At 35.7% G+C, this 27,990-nt stretch overlaps 1 long non-coding RNA gene across 1 annotated transcript; it reads right to left on the bottom strand.

Moving 5' to 3' along the window:
* Positions 1-25: 25 nt before the first annotated feature.
* Positions 26-27,990, bottom strand: LOC143237352 (uncharacterized). Its single transcript, XR_013020032.1, has 3 exons — positions 27,890-27,990; positions 18,352-18,478; positions 26-1,890 (listed from the first exon to the last, which is right to left on the bottom strand). It is a non-coding gene; the product is annotated as an uncharacterized LOC143237352 (long non-coding RNA).

Here is a 27,990-nt window from a genome sequence, read left to right as displayed (position 1 = left end):
ATATATTGTTTACGGTACACCACAACAAATACTCCTTTATTTTAAACTTGATGTTCCTAGACAGGACTAGCCTCTTCCCTCTTTTGAATACGTGGCTCATGAATAAGATACAAGTACCTATGTTGTTTACGATACGTCATAGCAAGTATTCTTCTATTTTAAACCTGTGATGTTTCCTACGGCTATAGAAGTTCAAAAATTACTCAAAAGATGGCAACAATAAGTGACGGACCCTTATGCCTTTTTCTTGGCTAAAATAAAATCCAATCTCTTGTAAGAACAATTTTTCATGAGTTGTTTATAAAGGATCGAACACTTTTATTATTCTACATATCATAAAGTAAATTTATATTTAATTAGGTTTTCTGAAATTATCCTCATAATGATAACCTAGGATTTTTCTTACACAAAATGAAGTTATATTTATGTAGGGACGAATTCCTTGTTTATTGTTAAGCACAAGACTACACCATGCGTTGTAAACACCGCCAGTATCGAAATCTAATTTTTAATGTTACAAGTATTCACACTGACTACGGAGCCACCAATGGGCAAATATATATTACTGAGTGAATGAACTCGATTTTGTTAACTTTATAATGTAATGAATTTTGTACACATTAATACAAACAAAAGTCAATAATGTTTCCTAATTAATCTTTAGCCGCGGCATATCGGCTCATAGAATGGCTCTGAGTTTGTTTGTTTTTTGTTTTTTCAAGTACAAATTCGTAGCTCCGTCATTTCTTGACCGATTTAAGATCTAATTACAGTTTTGGACTTTCGATTGACATACTTTCCCACGCCATAGGTCTCAGATTAAATTACTTTAACCCAACCTAAAATAACTTCAAATGCCGCATCTACTACAGATTCCCTCTTGTTTTTTCTACCGTCACTGTCTGATGAAACTTACAACAGATTTATTATGCACAAAGTCGGTTCCTTTAAATAGAAGTTTGAACAATTTACATTTCACAAAACTAACACTTATTTTCTGGAGAATGTTATCCGCTTAAGTGCCACGCATAAACAGATGGATGAATATGTTTGTTTTTGTGTTTGAATTTCGCACAAAGCTACTCGAGGGCTATCTGTGCTAGCCGTCCCTAATTTAGCAGTGTAAGACTAGAGGGAAGGCAGCTAGTCATCACCACCCACCGCCAACTCTTGGGCTACTCTTTTACCAAAGAATAGTGGGATTGACCGTCACATTATAACGCCCCCACGGCTGAAAGGGCGAGCATGTTTGGCGCGACGGGGATGCAAACCCGCGACCCTCGGATTACGAGTCGCAAGCCTTAACGCGTTTGGCCATGCTGGGCCAGGATGAATATGTCTGAATTTATATAGCGTCGCTAGACGTTCCAGTTTTGTCCGGACAGTTAAGATTTTTGTTAGTTTGTCCCGGTTGCACCAAACATGCTCGCCCTTTCAGCCGTGGGGCATTATAATGTTACGGTCAATCTCACTATTCGTTGGTGAAATAGTAGCCCACCAGTTGGCGGTGGGTGGTGATGACTAGCTGCCTTCCTTCTAATCTTATACTGCTAAATTAGGGACGGCTAGCTTTGTGCGAAATTCAAAAACAAAACAAAACAAATAGTTTGTCCCAGTGTGTCACAAAAAAGTTCTCGGGATGCACCAAACGTCTCGATTTTATGATAAAAAACACTAAACGGTCAATCACAATGAATCACAAATATAATAGGCACCCTTGACTTATTCGTTGTTGTAACACGAATTCTTCTGCCCACAAATTCTCTCCAAAGTTCTCTCTGTGTGTGGTGAGAAACCAAGGTCTGTACATATTTAATTGTGGAGATAGTTAAGGTAGCGTTCATAGTCAAGACACACTTTACACAGTCAGGTACTGAATTTCATGATTATCTAATGGGAAAAAAACCACAAAAACTTCTATGTTCCATTAATTTTCACAAAAATATTTATAAAAAAGTTTCCAGCTAATACGAAAACCTAAAAGTAGTGTGTTTGGAAGTCTGACACATTCTTAACTAAATACAGATGAGGTAGCCTTTTTTAAGATAAATCGCTTCATCCGATTCCAAATTTCTTGGATGTGTAATTTGACAATATTTACTCATTTATTTTATATTTATAACCTAAAAATCAATTTATATTATTTTAAAAACAATCCCAATGTTAAATTATTTAGAAATATTTTGGAAGAGTTCAATATATTTAATATAGTTATATATCAAATTTATAAGAAACATGTCGATATGATGGATAAGGATCCCTCCCCCCGCTAGCACAGCGGTAAGTCTATGAATTTACAACGTTAAAATCAGGGGTTCGATTCCCCTCGATGAGTTCAGTAGATAACCCGATGTGGCTTTGCTATCAGAAAACACATACATTATGGATAAGGGCTAGACTGTACCGGTTTTTCAATTTGCAAATCTATTCGTTCGAAATTTATATGGAGAACGGCCTCGTTTATCTGTTAATATTAGATGTGTTTAAGAAATATTTTTTTTTTTTTACCGTCTGCTCTCGATAGCTCACTGGCAAGTTTGAGAATATATCTATAAAATGTTGGATTTGTGAACCTAATGCATATAGTCTACTCTGCAGCTTCGCGTTTAAACAAACAAATGACGCGATTTGGTAAACGAAATTAATAATTTTTTCTTTGTGACCATTGTTCTGTTCTTTACTGCTAAATGTTGAACAAAGTTAAATGTGTACTGTCTACCAAGAAAATACCGAACATAAAATTTTCAATCAGTTCCACCTTAAAACACAATGGTGAAAAGTGGTTATGTGATTCTTGGATATACAACACTGTTTCAGCCCCCCTCAGTTCCACCTTAAAACACAATGGTGAAAAGTGGTTATGTGATTCTTGGATATACAACACTGTTTCAACCCCCCTCAGTTCCACCTTAAAACACAATGGTGAAAAGTGGTTATGTGATTCTTGGATATAGAACACTGTTTCAGCCCCCCGCTAGTACAGCGGTATGTCTCCCGATTTACAACGCTAAAATCAGGGGTTCGATTCCCTCGGTGGGCTGAGCAGATAGCCTTTGTGGCTTTGCTAAAAGAAAACACACACACACACAAGACTGTTTTGTGTAAGCATTATTTTCAAATTTATTTTGCGAGTTAATATTTATTGATTGTTTAGTTTTTTATAACAAGACAACTAAAAGTTAATCATTTTAAATGTGTAGTTAAGACAAGTTTGGTTATGTAACTCGGTAAGTGTCGAAGTTGTATTTGCGATTGAATTATTGTCATGGTTTACAAATATTGTTGTCGTCACGTTACTCGTATCTTTAGTACTTTTCTTCACGTTACCTCAACAGAGTATTATTTACTCAGCGCCATTCGCGCACTTTACAGAAAATTTCAGAGGCCTCATTGTTTGTTTTGAATTTCGCGCAAAGCTACTCGAGGGCTATCTGCGCTAGCTGTCCCTAGTTTAGTAGTGTAAGACAAGAGGGAAGGCAACTAGTCATCATCACTCACCACCAACTCTTGAGCTACTGTTTTACCAACGAATAGGGGGATTGACCGTCACATTATAACGTCCCCACCGGGATTAGTGCGACCGAGATTCGAACCCGCGACTCTCAGATTACTAGTCGAATGCCTTAACCCTGGATATGCCGGGCCTCTAAAGTAATTGAATGAGTCTAGATGGACTTTTGACAATACAAAGAGAACTATTTAAAGTTTGAGATACAACTGTGATATCCGTAGTGTACATAGTTTGAATATATTATTTTAAAACAAGCAGAGTGTGTGCTGTCAGTTTATTGTCGAATTTATCGCCAGCAAGTCAAAGACATCTATTGTACAAGAATCCTCAGCCCACTCATATATGAAACCGTGACGGTGGTATACAAACATATCACATGTTTTTACCTGCGTCAGTGATATAGAGATATTTTTCAGTTATTTAGTTTCCGTGCTGTAACAGCAGCAACACGTGTTCCTACAAGTCATCAAGAGTATCTTGCGCTAATTACTTGTTTCTTCATTCTCTATAGTAAATAATGCCACTAGAGGATGTTGAAGTAGTGTATAACATTCTGTAAAGGGATTTAGTACTGATATATCCTTTGCTACTTAGTTGTGACGGTGGCTAAATGTAACAGCTAAACCAATGTTGCGTTGGGAGTAAACAGGTCATGTGACGATGCCGTTGATGGACTACAATGACAATTTATCTGTTGAATCCAAGCATGCTTTCTTTGTTCCATCTTACTTGTTTTTCATTGTAATAATTCAACATTTTAGCTTCAGGGTGGGAAAGCTGGCGACCAATTCATTGATTCAGTAGAGACGATCCTTCACTTATCTATACAAGTACGAACATTGGTTTTATGCTGTTGTTCTTAAAGAAAGATTGTTTTTGCTGTTCTTCAAATGTATCCCATCTGTTTATTTCTCACGCAACTTAAAAATTAACAAGTTTTCAACCACAGAACAGTCGCATTTTTTTCTTGATCGAATCTGCTGTTATTTGTATGTTTGCCTATCTGACAGTCGGTCTCACCCAAAATTTCCTCAGCTAAATTACTAAGGGTTATCCTTCATTGACGCCGTTTAATTACTGTGGATAACACAAATACAAGCAGTAGTTCTAAAACATTTATTATAAGGGATGGATGATTTTCAATTTACGCTCAGATAACCGAATTAAATTGTTTGGGAAAATGTATAAATTTGAACTGAACTTGCAAATGTAAGTGAACATATCTCACTAAAAATAAGTAAACCTTTTTTTTTTTTTTTTACATAGATGAGAAGGAAATCCACTATTCCAGTGATAAATGCTTAAACTGTTAATCTATTAGATAATTTAAAATATACATATATTAATGAGAAAAAATCTATTTAGACTGAGTAAATTGGTTTTTGAATTATCCTTTTTTATTTGTTATCACTTCGAACTTTGCCCTCTACTCATTGAATTGTGCCTTAAATAATCAATCATTTATATTTACTTCAAAACTTTCACTAAAAATGAAATACGAATTTTGCTGTATTTATACATAAAGTCACATATGCTAAACTAACTATGTATGTCTAGGGATTTATTAATACTGCCTTTTTTATTCTTTTTTTCGAATTGTGTATTTTTGTAGCTTTATTTTCATTATTTTATTTTAAGTGTATCACATGACGCTTCGATCTTTGAAATTTATGTAGTGAGTAGAAAACGGCTACGATACTAACAGAAGTAATGTGAAACAGTGATTCAATAAGCAATTCATAAGTTAGTGAAGTGCTCAATGAATGATTCATTTCAGTGTTAGTAGTGAAAGTTATCACGTATATTCAGTTACTCCATCAAGTAACTGAGGAATTACACAGGTTTGGAAGCAAGTTAAGCGTACGTCTCGCAATTTATATTGAAACAAGTATTTGAAGTTAGGCATACATTTAGTTGCGGAGTTATGTTGAAAAATTTATTTAGGATATTAGGCCTGCAAGTGAACGTAGTTGTGGAAAGTATCTAATAAAAAAATAAACCAGTTATCATCACGCGAAACGGAATTGGCATTGCTTCAATTAAACAATCCAAAAGAATCAGCCCAACCATAGAACACGTTACAATAGCATAATAGAAATCACGAAATTTAGGTGTCGAGAAATATGTTTATTACACGTAATGCTATTATATTCCCCACATGAAAACAAAAGTAACAGCAAATCATGCATAATAAATTAGCGTTGTAATGAAGTACGTCAAGTCTCCAGGGCAACTAAGAATTCAACCAAAGAAATGTATTAACAATGTCTAAAGTTTTGACAAGTGTAAACTAAACTTATCATTCATATATGTGTACAATATGTGTAGTTTGAACTTGCTGTATTTACAGTAATTTTCAACTATAACTGAAATAACATACCACACATTTTGTGCCTTTTAATAATGTTTACAAAGTGCTGTTTAAGGATCCTACACAAACATCGCCATTACCTTAAGATAAGCCTAATCTTGTTTTTAAAGATCATTGTTCGCTTCAGTAATAAAAGTGCCATATAATTTCAATATTTCATTAAATACAAAAACTATCAATGACATTATCACTTTGAAATAAAAAAATTATGAATGGAATATTTTAAAACGAATAAAATTAAAAAGACGATGTGCTAGTTGTTTTCGTTTTAGATGTGTAAGTTGTGTCTATTATTTTAGTACTTGTTAGGTTGCGTTAAAAGTAATTTAACATCATAGCTACTTCTGCCCTTAATTTTTGCTATAAAACGTGGACCAGATAAGCCATACTTTAAATTGCTAAGGGCATTCTTATAATTAAGTTTATATTGAATTGCGTTGTATAAATATAAATTACTGTGTTTGATCGACTATCAAGAATCATGCAGGTATATTAAAATGTTTCGGTCTTCCTCCTCAGTTTCTATGTAACTAACGGCCGAACTGTGCAGGGAAGTCTAGACACGAAGAATGGACGAAATAACACTACGAGGGCTGTTCAAAAAATACGCGGACTGACGTCATAAAACAAAATGTACTTTATTTAGAAGTTACAGGTCTGGGATCCCTTCAAAGTACTCTTATCCCAACGGTGTTTCCACTTGTTGAAACAGTCCTGGTACGCTTCTTTTGTAATGTCCTCCAGCTCCTTCGTCGCATTTGCCTTAATCTCGGGAATCGTCTCAAATCTTCTTCCTTTCAAGGGTCTTTTGAGTTTGGGGAACAAGAAAAAATCGCAAGGAGCAACGTCAGGTGAGTAGGGGGGTGGGGAAGAACAGTGATCGAGTGTTTGGCCAAAAACGCACGAGTTCTGAGGCACAAATTTCGCAGCAACGCGGTGCATCTTCAATTTTTCGGTCAAAATCTCGTAACAAGATCCAACTGATATCCCACACTCTTCAGCAAGCTCCCTGACAGTCAGACGTCGATATGTCCGCACCAGGGTGTTGATTTTGTCGACGTGTGGGTCGTCAGTTGACGTGGAAGGACGTCCAGGACGCTCATCATCTTCAATGGACTGTCGACCATCCTTAAAACGTTCATGCCACTTGAAACATGCCGTACGATTCATAGCAACATCACCGTAAGCCGTGTTAAGCATAGCAAAAGTTTCAGTCGCAGAGTTTCCAAGTTTAACACAAAATTTCACAGTGAGTCGTTGCTCCTTCAGGTCATTCATTCTGAAATCCGCCAAACGAAAAAATCGCACTTCACTTAAAACCGCGTAGCTAATACACAAATGAAGATATCTGCAATCGGGAAATGGCGTCGTAATCAGCTGATCTGTGCGAACCTAGCGACACCAAGCGGATTTCCCTGGAACCAACTGGAGCCGCACAATTCAAACAGTCCGCGTATTTTTTGAACAGCCCTCGTATGTACTCTACGTGAGCGTTCGACATACTTTTATTTCTTTAATTAATACGACAGTTAACGTGCTGTATGAAATGAGTTTGAAATTTCTTCTGAAATGTAATTAAAAATATAACTTCCTTTCACTTCGCTTCACATCTTGATCGTGTAACCTAAAAACTCCAATGGCGGTGTTATTTCAATTGGAGAACATTAATTCCCAATTTTAGCATAAGTATTTATAGAATGTAAAACAAAGTTTCGTAAGTTGAAGTATGCAGTTAAACCAAATACTTAACGTTCTTTGCACTTCAAGTATGAGGAGATCTTTTGAACTGAGACTTTCATTGTCAGTCGATAAACATGGTCTGTGTGAATCACTAAGCTTAAAACAACGGGTATGGATTTTTGTGCAGACTGAACGTATATTAAGTTAACTAAGATAGATGTTTATTCTGGAGACATATAAGCATTCTCAACACAACATAATTTAAATAGTCTAAGTTATACCTCGGTAAGTTTTTAAGATGAATAGAATGAATGGTTTGTGATACACTGTAATCACTAGATCAACTTTTATAATGTTCGTTATAAAACTAACTCAGTGGACCTAAAGTCCAGAAAATACGGGTTTATGATACACTGTAATCACCAGATTGACTTTTACAATGGTCAGTATAAAACGAACACAATGGACGTAAGGTCCAGAAAATGTGGGTTTAAAATGTGATCTCCAGTCATTTGCTCTGTCAATCGAGGTAACTAGAAAGAACAGTTCAGCTTTCTTTGAAAGTTCAACAAACGTAAGTGACCCTTCAAATATTTCGATTCTTGTTTAATAAGTTTAAAAAATTAGAGAATAATGTAATATTTAAATTCTAATAATGATATATATATTAATTTTTTGATTAAAGCAATGTTTTACTTAGAGAAATAGTTAATCTATATCTCGTGAAAGTAAAACAAAATTAAATAAAATACATTTGCGTTTGTAATACACATTTCAGTATGATGTCTACTAGTAATAATAACATGGAACTAGTCTTAGGTTTGGTATGATGTCTACTAGTAATAATAACATGGAACTAGTCTTAGGTTCAGTATGATGTCTATAGCAATAATAACATGGAACTAGTCTTAGGTTCAGTATGATGTCTACTAGTAATAATAACATGGAACTAGTCTTAGGTTCAGTATGATGTCTACTAGTAATAATAACATGGAACTAGTCTTAGGTTCAGTATGATGTCTACTAGTAATAATAACATGGAACTAGTCTTAGGTTTGGTATGATGTCTACTAGTAATAATAACATGGAACTAGTCTTAGGTTCAGTATGATGTCTATAGCAATAATAACATGAAACTAGTCTTAGGTTCAGTATGATGTCTACTAGTAATAATAACATGGAACTAGTCTTAGGTTCAGTATGATGTCTACTAGTAATAATAACATGGAACTAGTCTTAGGTTTGGTATGATGTCTACTAGTAATAATAACATGGAACTAGTCTTAGGTTTGGTATGATGTCTACTAGTAATAATAACATGGAACTAGTCTTAGGTTCAGTATGATGTCTATAGCAATAATAACATGAAACTAGTCTTAGGTTCAGTATGATGTCTACTAGTAATAATAACATGGAACTAGTCTTAGGTTCAGTATGATGTCTACTAGTAATAATAACATGGAACTAGTCTTAGGTTCAGTATGATGTCTACTAGTAATAATAACATGGAACTAGTCTTAGGTTCAGTATGATGTCTACTAGTAATAATAACATGGAACTAGTCTTAGGTTCAGTATGATGTCTACTAGTAATAATAACATGGAACTAGTCTTAGGTACTCAGTTCTTGTATTTTTTTTAAAAACTGTATTTAAACGTGACTTGATGGAATTTGAAACGTGCTGTTTTATAACTTTTGCTAAAAAAGTGTACAAGGTAGTTTCGATGTTTTTCTTCGTTATGAAATGGGTGTTATATTTAACATTCCTGAGCAGAAGTTGTGTTATGTCCTTAGTTAAAATGGGTGGGTACGCGTTCGTTATTGCGTTTACTGCAAAACCCGACAACATCGTTAACCTTTCTCAAGCTGAATATTACCCCTGAGAAGCTATCACAGTAAAATTTGCACATTGAACGATCCGATATTATGGCCCACCTGCACAAGACACTGGCGCCATTCACCCAGAAAATGATTCTGGTTCCAGTGAGTAAAGTTGATTGGATTGTTATTTTCTGGCAACAAAACGATTTCTATCTTTAGGAATTCAATTCAGAATGTTCCAGTTCAACTTGCGGTATGCTCTGTAATCCAATTGTTTAGAAAATGGTACAATTTAAAACGTGTTAACCTGTTATTAGGTACTATTATGTAGATCAGATTTGCTATCGTGTCAAATGCTGAAACTTTTTTGGTAAAATGATTAATTTTATATATGCAGGAATTATAGATGGTGATTTAGTGAACATATTTTCTGATTTTAAATGAAATACTTTTTTCTTTAATGTACCTCCAGAAGTCTATTTGCACTATCAATGCCATATTGTACCACCACTGGCCTACCCACAACCTAATACCACCAATGGTTTACTAGGAGCCCTTTTGTATTAAAACCTTTAGTATACCACCAGGAGCCCGTTTGCCTTAATAATACTTATAGTGTATGGCCAGGAGTCTGTATGCTCTAGTAATACCGTAATGAACCACTAGAAGTACGTATGGTTTACTAGTACCTTAATGGACCCCCAGAGCTATCTATGCGCTAGTAATACCATACTGCACCACCAGGACTCTGCACGCTCTAGTAATATCTAAGTATAACATCTTGAACCTGCCAGTAATAACAATACAAGGGTGTCCGAAACTGAACAGTGTATTTGAATTATGATGGCGGATGTACGCGCCTGTCGGGTTTACGACCCATGTTATACTTATTCATTAATATGCATGCCGTATACCGCTATTTGTCATCCTTTCTCGTCGCGATACGTGTAGGCGGCGCTGCAGGACGTCAGACGATTGCTGTAAAAACTACCAGGTGTATGATGCCAGGGATGAGAAAAATCTATTGTTATCACGTTATGTCTTGCAACAACATTCCAAGTAAACGTGTGTTACGCCCACGTAAATTACGAAGTAATTATTTAAAAGGATTGAAAACTACATTAACAATAATTTTAATTTATACATTCGACCTTCCTTCTAACTGAGATTAACTGTTTGAAGTGTCGTTCGTTAATCAAGCAATTTAAAAATCAAAGACGTTTTCTATTAATTGTGAAAAATTATGCAAGTGCTGATCACTGTAAAACAAGAATTCCTTGGAATTTTATAATTATTAAAAGACGTCACCTAATGGCGATTATTGTGCTACATTATCACCACGATGTTATTGTTAACTCGTGACATTCACTTTGCTATTTTTTGTTGTGAAGAGCTAAGTAAAGAAAATGTAATATTTAAATGGAATATATGTATAAAGATGGCGAAAAATTAATGTTTGTTTGTTTTTCTTATAGCAAAGCTACATCGGGCTATCTGTTAAGCCCACCGAGCGGAATCGAACCGCTGATTTTAGTGTTGTAAATCCGGAGACATACCGCTGTACTAGCGTGGGGCCGAAAAATTAATTGCAAGACTCAACAGAAATAGTTATATTCACGTATCAGAGACAGCATCTTGTGAACATAATTCACATACTAGAGCAGCGTTAAATTTGTCTGACGTGTGTGAAAATATTTAAGTTTACTTTCTAATTTAGAAGTTGCTTAAGTTTTTTTTTTATCAATATAAAAATATTAAAATAAAACTTGTACTATATGGTTAATTTGTTATCGCTGTGTGATACTATATGGTTAATTTTGTCGACTTAAACTTAGATCATAAATTTCTCTATAGGAGATCATTGATATGTGTATGGAAAAATAACTAGTTAAATAGAAAGAATAGAGAAGTAATAAATATAAAAAGTTTTCATAAGGTACATGAAAATGTAAATTCAAGACGTAATTTGTCTGGCATGATTTTCATGTTCAACATAACTTGTTTTAACTATGTTTCTAATACTTTTCAGCTTCCCGGTTACTAAATTTCTTCTGTGTAACAAATAACTTCTGTAGATAATTTATCCATATAAACGTGATTAACTTGTATCTTCCACGATTTTAATAGTTTTTATCGCAGTCGTGTTCAAGTTTTTCCTTTTAAATAGAAAACTACACGAGTTATAGCCTTTCTTATCAGAAATTCATCTGTTAATACTAGTCCTTCAAACGTCACATGTCTTCAACCATTTTTAATTACACAATAAAACTTACCACGCCTAATCTCCCAAGAACAATGTCGAAATTTACTGTTATTGCTACTTGATACATTATAACACATTGATACAAACAATGTGAGCGTTATCTACATACCTCGAAAAAGTGTGTATATATGTAAAAAAGTCTTCTTCAAATGTTTACGATAAAAATGTATGAAAAAACTACAAGAGGTATCATTTGTTGTTTGTAACGTTTGACTTCTCAGACTGTAGCTATTTTTCAATTAGCTCGTGTCTAGGACTGGATTTATATTTTTATCTCTTCAGTCTGGCTCCAGATCCACAGTATAACTTACAACTACCACAATTATTTGAAACGACAGATCTTGTGTTTTGAATTAAAGAATAAGTTATGCTTTGATTCATGTGCAACTCTGAAATAGTTACTGAAAAATTTAGTGCTAACATTTTATTATTTTGAAGCCAAAGCTTTAGCCATCAAAGCGCCATCTAGTGATCTTGTTATGTACAGAGTATCTGATTTACAATTTTCATTCATTTTCTTTGTAGTAGTAACCTTTATAATTTGAAGAAACTTAGAAGTATAGTTAGCAACATAAACTTGAACAGAAAGTATATATATATACACACACACACACACCAGTTAACCTGAGCCTGGTAAATACTCTTTCCGACGACACACACACACACACACCAGTTAACCTGATCCCGGTAAATACTCTTTCCGACTCTTAACCTGAACCCAGTAAATACTCTTTCCGACTACACACACAGACCAGTTAACCTGAACCCAGTAAATACTCTTTCCGACTACACACACAGACCAGTTAACCTGATCCCGGTAAATACTCTTTCCGACTACACACACACACACCAGTTAACCTGAACCCAGTAAGTACTCTTTCCGACTACACACACACACACCAGTTAACCTGAACCCAGTAAGTACTCTTTCCGACTACACACACACACACACACCAGTTAACCTGAGCCCAGTAAATACTCTTTCCGACTACACACACACACACACACCAGTTAACCTGAACCCAGTAAGTACTCTTTCCGACTACACACACAGACCAGTTAACCTGAACCCAGTAAATACTCTTTCCGACTACACACACAGACCAGTTAACCTGATCCCGGTAAATACTCTTTCCGACTACACACACACACACCAGTTAACCTGAACCCAGTAAGTACTCTTTCCGACTACACACACACACACCAGTTAACCTGGACCCAGTAAGTACTCTTTCCGACTACACACACACACACACCAGTTAACCTGAGCCCAGTAAATACTCTTTCCGACTACACACACACACACACCAGTTAACCTGAACCCAGTAAGTACTCTTTCCGACTACACACACACACACACACCAGTTAACCTGAACCCAGTAAGTACTCTTTCCGACTACACACACACACACACCAGTTAACCTGAACCCAGTAAGTACTCTTTCCGACTACACACACACACACCAGTTAACCTGAGCCCAGTAAATACTCTTTCCGACTACACACACACACACCAGTTAACCTGAACCCAGTAAGTACTCTTTCCGACTACACACACACACACACACCAGTTAACCTGAACCCAGTAAATACTCTTTCCGACTACACACACACACATACCAGTTGACATGAGCCCAGTAAATACTCTTTCCGACTACACACACAGACCAGTTAACCTGAACCCAGTAAATACTCTTTCCGACTACACACACAGACCAGTTAACCTGAACCCAGTAAATACTCTTTCCGACTACACACACAGACCAGTTAACTGACAGTAAATACTCTTTCCGACTACACACACAGACCAGTTAACCTTAACCCGGTAAATACTCTTTCCGACTACACACACAGACCAGTTAACCTGATCCCGGTAAATACTCTTTCCGACTACACACACACACACCAGTTAACCTGAACCCAGTAAGTACTCTTTCCGACTACACACACACACACCAGTTAACCTGAACCCAGTAAATACTCTTTCCGACTACACACACAGACCAGTTAACTTGAACCCAGTAAATACTCTTTCCGACTACACACACAGACCAGTTAACCTGAACCCGGTAAATACTCTTTCCGACTACACACACACACACCAGTTAACCTGAACCCAGTAAGTACTCTTTCCGACTACACACACACACCAGTTAACCTGAACCCGGTAAATACTCTTTCCGACTACACACACAGACCAGTTAACCTGATCCCGGTAAATACTCTTTCCGACTACACACACACACACACCAGTTAACCTGAACCCAGTAAGTACTCTTTCCGACTACACACACACACACCAGTTAACCTGAGCCCAGTAAATACTCTTTTCGACTACACACACACTCACCAGTTAACCTGAACCCAGTAAGTACTCTTTCCGACTACACACACACACACCAGTTAACCTGAGCCCAGTAAATACTCTTTCCGACTACACACACACATACCAGTTGACATGAGCCCAGTAAATACTCTTTCCGACTACACACACAGACCAGTTAACCTGAACCCAGTAAATACTCTTTCCGACTACACACACAGACCAGTTAACCTGAACCCAGTAAATACTCTTTCCGACTACACACACAGACCAGTTAACTTGAACCCAGTAAATACTCTTTCCGACTACACACACAGACCAGTTAACCTGAACCCGGTAAATACTCTTTCCGACTACACACACAGACCAGTTAACCTGATCCCGGTAAATACTCTTTCCGACTACACACACACACACCAGTTAACCTGAACCCAGTAAGTACTCTTTCCGACTACACACACACACACCAGTTAACCTGAACCCAGTAAATACTCTTTCCGACTACACACACAGACCAGTTAACTTGAGCCCAGTAAATACTCTTTCCGACTACACACACAGACCAGTTAACCTGAACCCGGTAAATACTCTTTCCGACTACACACACACACACCAGTTAACCTGAACCCAGTAAGTACTCTTTCCGACTACACACACACACCAGTTAACCTGAACCCGGTAAATACTCTTTCCGACTACACACACAGACCAGTTAACCTGATCCCGGTAAATACTCTTTCCGACTACACACACACACACCAGTTAACCTGAACCCAGTAAGTACTCTTTCCGACTACACACACACACACCAGTTAACCTGAGCCCAGTAAATACTCTTTCCGACTACACACACACTCACCAGTTAACCTGAACCCAGTAAGTACTCTTTCCGACTACACACACACATACCAGTTAACCTGAGCCCAGTAAATACTCTTTCCGACTACACACACACATACTAGTTGACATGAGCCCAGTAAATACTCTTTCCGACTACACACACACACACCAGTTAACCTGAGCCCAGTAAATACTCTTTCCGACTACACACACACTCACCAGTTAACCTGAACCCAGTAAGTACTCTTTCCGACTACACACACGCATACCAGTTAACCTGAGCCCAGTAAATACTGTTTCCGACTACACACACACATACTAGTTGACATGAGCCCAGTAAATACCGTTTCCGACTACACACACACGACATGAACAAACAACCCATTTTCTACTTTTAATTATGTTGTCTTTCTTGTTATTGGTGTATAACTTTAAAATAAGGTCATTATTTCCACAGGCCTGTAAGAAAAAAATAAAAGAGGGTTAAGTTAATTTGGGCGAAGTCTGAGTAAACAGCTGACGTAGTGTTTTACGGCTTGTGTAGAACAACAATGAACTATTAATACATGTAGCATTACATTTTGTCTGGTCGGGAAGGTAAAAAACGAATAATTTATGTAAATAACGATAAATATATGTGATTAGTGGCGTAGTATCACAGATCATTTCATCTTTGGTTAGTTTTAAAGTTGGAAGACTGTTTTCGACACACGCTACATTTTCCCCATTTAGAAATGGTGTGCCAATTTTCTTGAATTACTTGTAAATTTATTAAAACTATGAAGAAATTGTAAAGTGAGATGTCGCATATGAAACTCATATCTGGATTTTGTAATAGTTTAACTTAGTTTGACAATATTCCAGTAAAATATTATAAAGAACATGTTTACAGTCAGCTTGCTATAAACACGAACAGAACATAGTCAAAAATCAGTAGAAAAACAAAAATACTATATTACACATATTCAAATAGGTGTTTATTTTCTTATATCTCTACGTTTTACTGAAAATAGGAGATGGCAGCACTAGCCATCGTACTCCTCCTCTACCACCTAACGTTGTCTAGTAACTAATGAAAATCCGTTAGATGGCTCTTGCAGAGTACTTCGTGTAATAATGTTCTAATATAATACAGACGTCTACAATGGTATACAGTTAAACGTGAAGAAGTATGGACGAGAAAACTCGCCTGTCCTCACTTCCTTTTTGTTATTTCGTGTGTAGCTCTCAAGTCTTCCTATGAAACTCAATCTTACCGTCGATATGAAAGTTATTCTTCTAAAGGTACGCATTAAAAAAATGTTACAAAGACATATAGATTTACCTTATTTTATATAACTTGAAAACACCGACCAAATATACCATTTTAATCCTAAACTTCAGGCTTAAAGTAAAAAGAAACTTAGAATAACAAACCGAACATTCCAACAGCTTGAAAATACCGACCAAGTAAATCTTTTTTAATCCTAAACTTTCGTGAAAAGACTCGGAGTATCTCGGGTAACAAACCGAACACTATTCACTGGAAGACATTTAGTAATTTCGTGTTCAGTGAAACATTGGAGACTTTTCACAAATTTAATCGAAATAAGAACAAACTATAGTTGATCTTCAGTAACTGAAACTGTTTCATTAATATTTATCTGCACTTCAGAGAAACCGGGTTTGTGTATGATTGATTACGGAAGAAACTAACGCATTCTAAGAACATTGACCTCGTTTAAAAGGTCAAATGCCACTTCATCGAGGCGAATAAGCCCCAAAATAGGACTCACGCCAACTTTACTTCTCAAAGGTCAGCACGATACACTTATTTGACATGCAAGCTTTTCCTTGCTGCTATTAAAATGTTTTTATTTGCTTTTACTATGGCAAACTACTTTGCATAGCTATTCTTCGGAAGTAGCTAAGAAGGTCGCAGTGTAGAGGCTACAAATAAGGTATGCTGTGCATAGTTTATCCTGTTCTGTACTAGTTCATTTCAGGTTTAGTTTTACAGCCGTGAAGCGAATAAGACAAATTTAATAAAAACGTCAAAGTAATTTTGATGAGCGTTATAAAAGTGTGTCATGGATCATGTTTTAAATCTTGTTCTTAAAGTAAATACTAGAGGGCATTACCATCTGTCAGGTGCTTGCCTACCTGCCTATACTGTATCATTGTGATAAACCAACCAATGACACGAACAAAGTTGTAATCTAAAAGGATTTTTCACAACAGAATTCTTGATGGAATTTGCTACACAGTCACCGCCCGAAATTCCTCATTCGAAGGGTAATCCCCTTTAGGAACTTAAAGTATCAAATAAACCTTCTTACGTCAGATCACCACAAAATGTTGGTTGACATTCCGTGTTGTGACTATATTATTTAGAGATTCCTAAAACTAGATCACCAGAAACTTCCAATTAGTCAAATATGTCATTTTGTTAGACAGTAGAAGCCAGTAATAGAACTAGTATTTCTTATTAGAAAAACAATTTTTACCGTCAATTTCAGGTCAGGGGCTAAACAGAAACAAAATGGTGGACATTTACATTTTGTCCAGAAAGGGTGGTGTTATGTAAACAGTTTTTTTTTTTTTCATATACAAATAAGATTTATTATAAGAAGTCATTTTAACATGTGTGAACACTCTGACGAGGAAAATTTTATGTAAATTACAATTTTTTTTAATATTTTAATCGTTTAGAGGAATATTTCAAATATATGTAATATGCCTTAATAAGACATAGTAATAGTGTATAAACTCTGCACGTTTCTAAAAATTCTTTACAAACTTGTCAAAATCATTATTTTTATAGTAATTGTACTTTCAGTAGGTTTTGTTTGTTTCTTACTAAACACACATCTATACATAATGGGCTATCTGGGGAACTGAACTAGGGTGTGAAGAAAACAAAATGAACTTTAAAGAATGATTTCACACCTCTGCATCTAAGAAGTCAAATACAAAAGATCAAATTATTTTATAAGTCTCAAGGCTACAACAGTTTGTCTACTTAATGTTGTGTGTGTTAGATAATGGTGTATGGGTTCAGATGGAAATGATATTTTAAAATCTTGCCTAAGGCGGAAAAATACCTGAAGTTAGCCCTGATTTTTTTTAGAGGCGTGATGAAGATTTTAAAACTAAATTGTCTTAGTAATAAAAATAAATAAACTGGAGATGACGGTGTAACAATAATTGACATGCTATAGCCTGTTTGGACAATGTAATTTCTTTGTTTTTTACAAAATGAGCTATCTGTGTTGTGTCCACCAAGAATATATAAATCCAATTTTTTTAACGTTGTAAACACTCAGTCTTAAAACTGAGTCACCAGGGGATATTTTGAGCGTTTCAAGACTAGTTTTTTTATCCCTTTCAAAAATCCATAAAATAAAATATATTAATTTTAAAAAATGAACGTACCCATGTTAGAAAACCTCTTACCGATTGTGGCAATAATTTAAAAATTACAGTGCATATAAGTGACCTTTCGGACATATTAAACGGGTTAGGCACAATGCTATACAATAGACTATCTGTGAGGGACTCACCACGTGTGTAAAAACCCGATTCCTTGTGTTGCAAGCTTTTAGACTTGCCGCTCAGCCAATGGGAGCCGTATTACCACCTCAGTTTTTGTCTCATATTCCGTGTATTATCAGAAATGATTCCGAATTTCTGAAAACATTCCAAAAAAAAGTAGAAAAAGTCAGAATTTTATGTTTTCACACAACACACACACACATATTTAATATAATTATGGACTTAAATATGTGGGTTTGTTTCTAGATCAATGCTTTTAACCAAGTTAATTCATCTGGGTTTTAATAAACATCTACATGTAGTGCTAAACTGCTGTCTTACGAGATGTAAAAAATAGCAAAATAGCTTCACGTTTACAATAACTTCACTATGGAATAGTTCAAAGTGCATTTATTTAATATATTACATAGTTACTTTGAAGAAACTTCGTAGTACACGCTAACAATTGAAAAGTATTTCTATACGATAGTTTTATGATATACACAAGGTATTAATACGTTTGTTGGGATTTTGAAATCGACAAATGAAATTAATTTTAAAAAAGTAAGGATAAGTTTTCCCTTTCGTCGCAGTATAAACACTGACTGATATTTTTTCACAACACACACCAATATACTGATCATTTCAGTAATCTCAACAAACAAAATTAAATCTTCGTGCAGAACTTTTGGGTAGATTACACTAGATTTATGTCCTCACGGTTCTGCTTCAAATGCACATAAAACCGAAATTAAGAGTAACAAATATTTTTATTTTTTGCTTTTGAAGTTCACGTGTCATGTTGTAGCCTACATAGGGCAAAATTGTTTTAGTAGTTCATTGTATGCGCTCGTTATACTGACGTCACGATAGTAAAAAAATGTAACTTTACGTGTACCTTTTAGTTCCTACCGACAGACAACACACAACTGTATTGTAGTGTGAGTGATTAAAACAGTGACCCCTCCAAGCAACCCTCGGCCTCTTTCAGGGAAATAATTTAGTTTTCAAATTAGAAACAAGAGTTATTAATGAATTATTAGACATTTAATTCATTATCAGGAGAATGTTTTCAATAAAAACAACACTTGGAATGAAATTAGTAAATCGAATTAAAGTTCATACATTTTCGTAGTGACTCACTGTCGAAACATAAATGTTTGTTAATATACAAGAATAGCTAAAAAAAAATTAAAAAAGATTCCAAAAGTTGTTTGTTTTTGGAATTTCGCACAAAGCTACTCGAGGGCTATCTGTGCTAGCCTTCCGTAATTTAGTAGTGTAAGAATAGAGGGAAGGCAGCTAGTCACCACCACCCACCGCCAACTCTTGGGCTACTCTTTTACCAACGAATAGTGGAATTGACCGTCACATTATACGCCCCCACGGCTGGGAGGGCGAGCATGTTTAGCGCGACGCGGGCGCGAACCCGCGACCCTCGGATTACGAGTCGCACGCCTTACGCGCTTGGCCATGCCAAGTAATTCCAAAAGTAATAACTCCAGTAGTTTCTGCGTATTTACAACAGTAGAAACCTAGTTTCGATACCTCTCAGAAGTAGAATACAGATAGCCATTGTGTAGCCTTATGCTTAACATCAAAGATATCAAAATCAGAATTAGAACCTAAAAATGTATATAGGTTATGGAACAACTCTAAATAGGGGCATTTTATGTTGTAAATTAAGGAGTTATGCATTATGTAATTCATGTTATAGTAAAACTGCAAAACAATAATGAAAAATATGCGTTTCATTTCAAATGTCTTTAAAGGGAATTCAAGAAACGTAATGTATCTTTTAAAATGTCGAGTTCTATGTTGGTAAGGCATACAAGTTGAGTTTAAGGATTTTAATAAATATAACATAAACAAATTTAAAGAACGATATTTTCATGTGTCTTCCTACCTGTTGGTCATGTACTATAAACTATTACTATATATTTAACTACATGTGAACTTACATGTTACTAGATATTCAATAAAAGGTTAAAATTACAGGGAGCGTCCTGTGATCATTATGATATACTTAATGTGAGGATTACATCTTTAATAATGGTTGTACATTATTCTAAAAATAGGTGTTGTTTGTTCAAGTCACTCTTCATTTGGCTAAAAGAACGTTGACGATTTGTCATTTGTGGCATTAAAAACAACAGTATGGGATAGCAGTTTGTCGTTTGTAGAATTGAAAAAATACTGAGTTCTAAGTTTCTACTTCATGTTGTTTTTTTTAAACGTTTCCATAAATATAGGCCCGGCATGGCCAAGCGCGTTAAGGCGTGCGACTCGTAATCTGAGGGTCGCGGGTTCGCATCCGCGTCGCGCCAAACATGCTTGCCCTCCCAGCCGTGGGGGCGTTATAATGTGACGGTCAATCCCACTATTTGTTGGTAAGAGAGTAGCCCAAGAGTTGGCGGTGGGTGGTGATGACTAGCTGCCTTCCCTCTACTCTTACACTGCTAAATTAGGGACGGCTAGCACAGATAGCCCTCGAGTAGCTTTGTGCGAAATTCCAAAACAAACACACAAACAAACCATAAATAAAAAATATAAATAAATAATATAAAGTGAAAGTTTCCTATGGTTTATAAAATAAATACATCTATGTTCCGCAGTTACAGTGTTTAAATCCTTTCAGTGGTTACGTAGCAACAGATATCTTTCCTTGAACTATAAAACCATTCAGGAAAAAGGGAATTTAATATGTTATACTACCTTGTTACAAACAGTGGCACATATATCTGTTCGTTTAAAGTGCCTGTAATGCGTTTAAATATATATAACCAGTAATTATGTTAATGGTTTGTAAATCCTTCTCTATCCTTGAAATATGTATGTAATTCAAGATATTTTTATAACTACAAGGCACTCAGTACTATAGTAGCTCCACCTTCTAGAATTTGTGTCACCACGTGTTTGTTCTTATTTAAATCTGACTAGCTATGAGAACTGGAACGTGAATTTAACGTTAAAATATACAACTTGTAAATACGTATCTCAATTTTCAATGGTATAACATTAGCAAGGGTTCAGCACAATATCGATGATACATATTTATGACGCAAAACAACGGTTATGGTCAAACTGATAGATGATCAAATTCGCTTTAAAGAAAAATGAACTGAATTTTCCCAAGATGCCAAAGAGCATTAACTGTGACATTTCAAATTCTGGTTTAAAATGTTTTTTACCACTATTCACTCAACCTGCTTCCCTAACATTTGATACTCGGGTTGGGCAGAGCCTAGATATCCCATTGTGTAGCTTTGTGCTTAAATACAAGCACCATCGTCCATAAAAATAGCAAACATTCTTTCCTAACACCAGTTAACACTATCTATACGTTTAATAATATTTCCTTAAATCAGTTACACATTGTACTAAGTAAATAATATACTGATTAAAATAAATAGTAAAGGAACAGATAATTCAATGAAAGTTAATCAAATTATTTTCCGAAAAAACACTCTCGCCTAACAACAGTTCTAAAGATGATTATTCTAGAAATACTTGGATTACTGACTTTTCAGGACGCAGGTTTTTCAAAGATTGAAAGGCTGAGAAAGGACGTTAGACCCGAAATGTAACTCTTGCTAAACAGTTTCAAAAATGCTCAGAAATACAGTTTATCTTTTGGCAATAATTTATGTTAACTACAAATGAAGAAAGTATTAGACAACGATTTTACAAATAACTGTAAAACGATCCCGGTTAATCAACTTTCATCCACTGTACTGTTTAGAGATTAGACAATAACTTTGTGACGTCTTACTGTGTGAATTGTCCCAGCAGAGTAAATAAGTGCTAGTTATAAACACGTGTACTCCTTATTCATAAAAAAGGAGAGTTGATATGGATTGGTTCCATCAGATACATACAACTGAAATAACGAAATATGTCCAGGACCGAATATTGAATATTGTGGGTTCAGCCATGCATGTTGTGAGTTGGGAGCCAATGACTGAACGCCAGGCACGGCTCAACCGCTGCAGGTACGATAGTATGGGTAGGTGAGTCACTTTTTTAATAAAAAGTTATGACATTCTTCCAGGCTTACAACAAGAACATGCATTTCAAACTGTGAAATTGATACACAATGTAGTCTAGGACAGCACCTTCACATTGTTTTAACGACCATGTCTGTTACATATTATCAGGTCACCCCATAAGCAGTGCTTGAAAATTTAATACAGAAAGTAGATCATCATTTCTGTCTTTGTAGAAGGCTTTAATGACAAAAATATGTTGTAGTACGTGTATAAAAATGTTCAGAAAAATAAAAGAAACTAACCCAACTCCAGTTTTTCAGATCATTAATCAAATAAACTCCTATGAAGATGGATGTGTCTGAGGAGCACATTAGGTATATAATGCTTCATGAGTTTAAAAAAAAAAAGACAATAGTGCAGCAGAAACTACATTCAAGGTGTTTATGGTGTGAAGTCTCTTAATGAAAGAAAATGTTGAAGGTGGTTTCAAAAGTTCATATCAGGTGACTACAGCTTGAGTGATGCGTCACGTTCAGGTCGTCCTGTTGAGTTTAATGATGACTTCCTGCTGGCTACACTTGATGAAGATTGTATTGTAACAGTTGAAGAACTAGCACAGAAGCTTAATTCAACACATTCAACAGTTCAGTTCATCGTCATCTCCAACAACTTGGAAAGATGTCAAAACTCTGAAAATGGGTCCCCCATGATTTGAAAGAAGCCAGCCTTAGAGAAAGAGTGGACATTTGCACTTCTCTGCACCTTTTTTGGACGGGCTAGTGACTGGAGATGAAAAAATGGATACTTGATAAAAATGTTAAGCGCCGCAGACAATGGTTCAGTACAGGTAAACTGGGTAAAGCACAGCTGAAAATGGAACTCCACCCTAGGTGGTGTTCAGTGTTAGCTGTGACATACAGGATTCTGTTGATTGAAACAGCAAGTAACAATGCAGTTGTGATGTTCGATATTAGCTGTGGCATACAGGATCCTGTTGATTGAAACAGCAAGTAACAATGCAGTTGTGATGTTCGGTATTAGCTGCGACATAGAGGATCCTTTTGATGGAAATAGGAAGTCACAATACAGTTGTAATATTCAGTATTAGCTGTAACATACAGGACGTCACAATACAACTTTGATGTTCACTGTTAGTTATACAGTATGTCACGCAAATTGATAAGGTACATAATAATCGGTGTCCGTGCATTATGCTTGACCCTCAACCTGCACCGAATATCTTATCTTGAATACCAACACCAGCTGCTGAGGAATCAAGCCTGTAGAACAGACATGCTTGTTTTTACTTAAACACTGCACTGATAGCTGTGCGATGTGAGATTGGATAACAAGTCATCTTTGTATAAAATTGTGATCAGGGCAAGGAACAATCATTGGTACTAGAAGCATTGTGAATGGGGAATCGACCAAACATTTCCTTTGTTGGAAAGTCCAGACTGTTGGAAGTAATGTCATGTTGTGAGGAGTGACTATAGTTTCTCTATCCATATGACATCTAGTAAATATCTGGACCAATATTTCATCTACATCTGAATGGTATGGACAACAATACCACAGTTTTGTGCAGGACTTGTATGCAATAAATAATAATGGTTTCAGATGATTACTCTGGTTATTCCAGTTTCCTTATTACATTTAGGCACAGCATCTGTGGTTATCTTGAATTCAAGCATAAGAGTTTCGTCCATATCTACCTTCTTCTCTGATCCAGCTATGTGTGGTACCCTTAGACAAATGTATTTTGAGATCTGGTACAACCGATGTTAAGATGTGTGATAATTCTGCACGTTGTTAAGCCCGTTACCTAGTTGTTGTTGTTTTCTTATGATGAACACAAATGATCATACAGAGAAAGACAAGAACTAACTATACAATAATAGTTTTGATGTGACATAGAAGGCGCTTTTTGCGAATTAATAATACTGTATATTTAATATATCAAATATCGCATACAGCTTCTGAGGAAGACACGAATTCATAGTATATAATTTGTTTAATGAGGTAAAACGTTCAGTGTAATGTTGAAGAAGCCATTAAGTCGCAATTCACTCGTAATGTTAGTTCTTACAAACAGGTCTGTTGAGGAAGACAGCAATTTACTATGTAACCGAAATTAGTTTCATTCTTACTACTCATGTAGTTCTACAAAGGTATCACTTTATTGGCACTATATAATGTTTGACGTTAAACGAAATGTTACGTATGATAAAACGTTTATGTTGCTCTTTATAAATGTTCACTTTATTACATTAAATACGATAATGAAATGTTACAATAAAACAATACAACTAGTAATCAGTTATAATGAGAATATACCTAAATAAAGGTGTAATATGTGGTAAACAGAATCGATTAATTCAGTTTGGGCGAATCAACAAATGGGCTGAATCTATTTTGTTGCCTCTAAGCCTTTAAGTTGTTGGTTGAGCAATAGATAGCACATTTAGAGCTCCACACAGCGAACTATTATCATTTGTGTTGAATTGTAAAGAGTGCTAGAAATAGTAACAATATATATTTTTTCTATATTCAGGCTGATAGCCTGAGTGAATGAATAATGTGATCAGCGAGTCCATTACTCAATAAACCTTCAAATCCAAATGAGACTGACTACGACGCTGATCACTGGTAATAGTTGTAGATTAGACTGCTGGCTGATTTAGAAATTTGTTGATATTTAGCTAGAAACCAAAAACCTTGCCAACATCATGCTTGACTCACACCGCCCATCATGAAGGTTTCCATTTTGAAAGGAATATTTATAATAGATGTGAGAATGGTAAAATAATGAGAGATTGCCAACTTAAACGTTGAGAGTGGCTGATTTGAGTGAATGCCAGCAGCGAAGCAACCACTCAGCTGTGGATGGTCTAGTCTTTAATAGACATCATCTGGAAGTTAAACTAAACAGTTTCACCGAATAAATGTTGTTGAAAATGTGTATAAACATAAATCACACTTCACAGAGGACTCACTGGAAAAGTGACAAAGTCAAACATCAGCAGAAACGAAGCTGCTATCATGGTACCCTTTTATCTCAAAGGGTTGGAAAAAGATTCACACCTTCTTTACAAGAAGCCGAAGAGACGTCAGCCAATCATCTGGCAGAAATGAAGTAGACTAGTGTCAATCACTCTGAGACTACAACTAGGAGTGCTATAAGAAGTAAAAGAAAAAGAGAAATGAGTTATAACTTTAAAAATCAAGATGAAAGTTCAGGCCCAGATATGAATATTCAACTGATACACTGACAGAGGTGAAGCTTGCAACAGACAAAAAGAAAACATTTTTCGCGGTAGAGACAGTGAATCTACACTATATCAAGATGTTTTTATTTGATGTGTATTTGTAATTTTATATTTTATTTTATGATTTGCTTGTTTGGAATTAAGCACAAAGCTACACAATGGACTATCTATGCTATGCTCACCACGGGTATCGAAACCCGATTTCTAACGGTGTGAATCCGCAGACATACCGCTGTACCACTAGGGGGCATTATTTAATGAAAGTTTCTGATATCCACTAACAAATGTAGTGCTGTGCGATACGAAACAAGGTGATTAAAATATTAATTTGTATCTGAATCTCGATTTTTTTCTGATTTTATTTTTTAATTAATAGAACTTTCCAATTAGCATGGTTACCTTGTTCTGTAAATTGCAGAAGTAAAATATGACATCTTAGCTGTTGGAAATTTGAGAGATTCGCTATCCTATTTCGTTACAATTAGGGAGATCGCATAAACATTTTGATTCAATGTACAATTTTCTTCTTGTTGGTGGATCTGTGTACTGGGATGTTTAGTCAGGCAGGTAGAGGTTTGTAGACAAAGACGGTACCTACTTTGTAGTTTTAGGTACATTAAGATTGAGTCAGTAGGTTATTGTTTCAAGTTTGTAGAGTTGTAATTTAGTGAAAGAAACCTATAATATAACCTGAGTTCCATAGCGAACCAGAGACTGACAGTCACAAAAGCTGATCTGTCCCGTGTCACTAGAGTAGGAATTGGAATACATGAATGTGTCACATGGGTTTATAACTGTAATGCTCATTGACTACAGCCCATCAGAACCAGTGTTTATTAGTACTCCATCAGACAGAACTGCTGAACATAATGAAATATCTGCTTCAGTCATATTTCTGGAGGAATTGTAGCTGGAAGACGTGGACTCTGTAGATGTACCAATAACAATCTTTATTAGTGACAGCTAAGTAGATACAGTGTTTGTTGCTTTCCATCAGATAGGGCTGCTAACCATAAGGAAACACACGCCTCAGTCAGCTTTTTAGAGAATTATACAATGGCTCTAAGTTTGACCACAGTAAATACTAGAAAAAAAATTGTTCTTTTTCGTCAAGTGTTAACTGTGACGGACATCTTCACAATAAATGGTGAAAGAAAGAGAGCCACTTTTAAGCCAGATGACTGCTTATCTGAAACAGCACCACCAGCTCTGGTCTTAGAAGAGTAACTTCAATGACCAACGGGTGGTAGGAGGTGCTTCAGATTACTATAGAAAAGAGTTCCAGTAACATGATCACGCGCACATTAGTGGCACCACTAACTACCACAAGAAGGAAATTGAATGGGGGCCTTTTTACTGCAGAAGAAATATTGGTTGCATATCAAAGATGAACACCGGAAGCTAAAGAGGTATTTTGAATGAAGGAAGAAATAGTTCGAACCAATTGTGTTCTTTAGAGATCTTAGAAATTTGTTATTCAGGACTGACAAGAATGAAAGAAGCCCTTAGTGCCGCTGGAAACACTGATACCCAACATCTGAGCGGGACAGTCGTTTTATTCATGTATTAAGTGTGTGTTCTCCGAATATGATCTGTTATTAACGTATTAAATATATAAAAGTCAAATCTGTTTGTTCGCCGCTTTCATTGCACGATTCACACTTTCCTCACGTAAAGGTGCACAAAACGACAATTTTTCGTTGATACATGAGTCCATCGTCTGTTACCAGAACCGGTAATTTTATTGTTAACATATACATTACACGAATAAATTCTACGCAGACTTGACACTTTTCGGCAAGTTTGAGTTAACATTTACTTTAGAATATACTTATAAGTCTACTTAGTTATAGGTCATTAACTGTACATCTACTAATACATCATGAATTTAATCTCACACACTAGAGAAAGTTATGCGTAATTAGAAATCGTGTGTGAAAAAGCAAACTTTAGGCTTAACCTGTAAAATAAAATCATGCTCTCTACCATAAAACAAAGTACGTGGATTCTTATTGGGTAAAATGAGATTAAAGTGAAGTCAGTGAAAGTTGTGTATTTACTTTTTTTCTCTCCTGGTTGTTCGATACCTGGAATGAGTGTTTTGTTGTTTAACATAGTATGAAGTGAAATATTATATTTCGTTTGTAGTATAAAATGTACATCAAAGTCATATTGTGAGTACAGTAACAAATTCATTCACATACATTAAATTTACATTGGAACAAATTCAGCATAATATTACATACATATTTATGTTTCAAATTTTAATATTTGAAAGACGAAGGAAGAATAAATAAAGCTAGGCCTACCTTGTTCGCCAGAACGAGTACTCATCCATGTTCAAGATAATCTAAATGTTCTCTATAAAGGCCTATTTATCCTTGTCAGTTTCGATAGAACGAAAAAAAAA

Source organism: Tachypleus tridentatus, chromosome 13, assembly GCF_004210375.1.
Source record: "Tachypleus tridentatus isolate NWPU-2018 chromosome 13, ASM421037v1, whole genome shotgun sequence".
Classification (NCBI taxonomy): domain Eukaryota; kingdom Metazoa; phylum Arthropoda; class Merostomata; order Xiphosura; family Limulidae; genus Tachypleus; species Tachypleus tridentatus.
Note: the sequence above shows the minus strand (reverse complement) of the source record. Positions and strands in the feature narration are given on the sequence as shown.